The sequence below is a fragment of the Culex pipiens genome, chromosome 1, assembly GCF_016801865.2.
Source record: "Culex pipiens pallens isolate TS chromosome 1, TS_CPP_V2, whole genome shotgun sequence".
Taxonomy (NCBI): Eukaryota; Metazoa; Arthropoda; class Insecta; order Diptera; family Culicidae; genus Culex; species Culex pipiens.
Genome location: NC_068937.1, coordinates 102,893,381 through 102,896,939, shown reverse-complemented (window position 1 = coordinate 102,896,939; position 3,559 = coordinate 102,893,381).

Below are 3,559 nucleotides of genomic sequence, written 5' to 3'. Positions count from 1 at the left end.
AAGAAGTTGTACGAAATAAAATTTAACATCCAAAAAGCAAACATCAAACCGCACCCCCCCCTGAAACAGAAAACTGGTCCTATCGAAAGAAAGTGAGTGAGTGTGGCGTTTGGCCATTCTCCAACGCACACTCACTAACGCCTGGGAGAGGGACACTGATTTTGGGAAATTTCGTTTTCTATTTTTATGAAAGTTGAGCTGTCTAGCTTTTTTTTTTTTTTTTTTGGATAGAAGTGGCCACCCCGGCATGTGGTCCACGGAACAATTTGCTTGATTGACACTTTGGCTCAAGATTGCAGCGCCGTGATTGGGGAGGACCCCCCTCTTAGCGGGGGCAACCACTTAGGGCGCAGCATTCGGCAGTAAAAAGTGATCGTGTTCGATCGTGTAGATAAAAAGAGCTGTAAAAGCGTCTGTTCATTTGCGTACACGGTCGTCGTGGAGAAATTAGGCACTTTTAAGCTCTGATAGGAATCTTGAAGCGTTTAAAGGGAAATTGGCTAGAATTGAATTGTAAATTGAATTGGCAAATTGAATTGGCAAATTGAATTGTAAAGATAGTCTTAATCTGCACTCAGTAAAACAATAATTGATGAAAATAAATTCATCATGAAACTTCAAATGTAGATTTAGATCAGCCTTTTTTGGAAATCACACGGTATATTGATGATTCAAATAAGAATTAAAAACTTTAAAGTGCATTTTGTTGTCATACAGCAAAATGCATTGAAATTGGTGAGTTAAATATGAAAAAAAAATCAGCTCCAACCATCATATTTGAAATTACTCCTGGATTTCCCCTAATCATTTTATTACCAAATATTTTAACCAACAAAGAAAATAATCGTCTTTAGTTTTTTAAAGAGTAGTACTCTCAATTGAAAAGGGTACTGTTTTACTTCAGCACAAACTTTTTTAAGGGTTTTTTCCCTTAAAAATTCGAAGCGCAGGCCATGGTTTCAACAATTTGAACAAATATAGTTTATGTTTAAATGAAAATATTTTTAACTTTAAAAGTTGTTTCTAAATCCATATTTCATTATTTTGAAAATTAAAAATATTATTATTATGCAATTTTATGTTTAGTTTGAGCATTTTGAACGGTGATGAAAACACAGATTTCTTTTTTTATTCCTCTTGGAATCTTCCTGCAAAATTTTAAAACCATTCTTGACCTTATTTGTTTGCACTGTCAACACTGGCAATGTTGAAGGCGGCGAGGGGGGCCTTCGAAGTTTCAATGGAAATTTAAGTGCAAATAGTTGAAATCAATTTAAAGTGCATTTCCCTGCGTTTAGAATCATTTTTAGCATGTTTGGTTTTATAAAAAAATCTTTAGAATTTTTGAAAAATTTCGATGTTTAGTACCGCAAAAAGTTTATTTTTTCGCTATTTTTTTTTTGTTTAATCTCTTATTTTTTTTAAACTTATGATGGCAATAAAGAAGCAACATATGCTTTGGTTGAAAATCACGATTAGGGTGATTTTGCAAATCTAACTTTTAAGGAATATTTTTGGGTGTTTTTTTGGCTACTAGAATGTTGCCAATCGAAGCAATTTTGTTGAAGACACTTAAATTTTATCTCGTAATCTACGCCTTCTACGACCAAATTTTTATAAAGCATCTGAGCAAACCTTCAAAAGTCTGTTTTTTGAACGTGGCAATTCAGGGTAAAGTCATATTTGGGTCTCTTTTAGAGCTCTACAAAACACAAATTATTAATTTATTGAAAAGTCAATTTGGAATTAAGGGTTAAAAGTTACAGCCATTTTAAGGGAAATAAGATGCAAATTTTCAAACTCAAATATCTCGAAAAGGTGCATGCCAAATTTTAAGCGCCAGGTTGCATTTAAAAGAGGAGATCCAGCACTACGAAGGCTGAAAAAATCTCAGGGGTGTTTTTTTCAACCCGAGATATTTTCATTTGAAAATGTCGAATTATCAAGGGAAACCCATATGGTAATTTTGCCCGCTAAATCTGAATCTGCTCTCAGATTTGAGCCAAAATGTCGAAAAATTTATTTTTGGTCATCTTTTGGGTTTACATGATAATTTTACAAGGAAACCCAAAATATTACTGAAAATCGAGAGACCTCTGAGATTGTTTCAGCGTTTTTAGTGTAGTTTCTTTTCTTTTGAATGCAACCTGATGCTTTTCGAGATATTCAAGTTTTAAATTTGGATCTTTTTTACCTTAAAATTGCTCTAACTTTTGACTCTTGACTTGTCAAAAAATAAAAATGTTTATTTTAGAGCTCTTCAAGTGACCCGAACATCACTTTTCTCTAAAACTTAACCCTGAATTGCCAGTTTAAAAAAACTGAAATTGAGGGATTGCTCAGATGCTTTCTTTAAATTTGATTGTAGAAGGCGTAGATAACGAGATAATATTTTGGTGTCTTCATCCAAGTTGCTTGGATTGGCAAGTCCAACAACTTTCTAGAAGACATAAAAATTCCCAAAAATATTCCTTAAAAGTAAGATTTTCAAAATCACCCTAATCGTGAACCAACGTAAACCTGATTTCGTTTTTTTTTGTTTTGGTTTATTGAAAATTTTAAATCAAGACTAACATTTCAAACGTGCCAAACATTCAAGACACAAAATCTATCAAAATCCTCAAAAGATACAGATGTTTGAATTTTCATACATCATTTTTGTCTGGACAGCTGCCAAATTGGTATGGAAAATCATATGAACAAACTAATGATGCAAAATGGCTTCTTTGGGCATACCTAAAGCACCACAAAATTTTCAGCCGGAATAAAAAATACAAAAATTAAAATTCTTAAAAACAAACCGATTTCGTAGAGAATTGCTCATGTGCAAAAATGGACCTCAAATCGAAGAGGGGTCGGGGCAACTGCTGTGTGAGTTGGCGGTGAATTACTCATCTACTGTTTGATTTGATTTGATTGATGATTGATTCCATTAGATGATAATATTGAAAAAAAATCTATCATTCTATTGATAGTTTTTATGAAAAAACTTTCTTTTAAATGATGACCGTTCGTGATTTAAAAAAATATGCTTTAACTTTGAGTATCGATTCACACTGGTTCATAAAATTCAACCTTATAATTGGATCTATTGAACATTTTTTTTCTTACAAACCCGGATTTTCAAGCACCGTGGTTTCCGAACAATTAAAAATTACTTTTTTGAAACCCAGCCATATTTTGATAGTTTTCACTCATTTTTCATACAAACAACTTCTAAAACTTTAAACGTTTCGTAAATTCTTATGCAAAATTTCAATATGATATTTTCCAAGGTATTGAAGCTGAATTGGACAGCTATGGACCGGTTCCAGATTTGTAAATCGTTAATAGAATCTTTTTATGACGCAAATTATTTTTTTACGTCATAAAATGTTTAAGGCGTAATCAAAAACACAAATGATGTTTTTTTCAGGATATATTTAAAAGATTGGAAAGAGCTGCATTAAATATACAACATTGATTTTTTTATTTCTCAGTTGGTTTGACTTTATAGCTACATTAAACTTAAAACAATTCACTGTCGTTGAAAAAAAGGTGAACATTCAACAACAGCCAA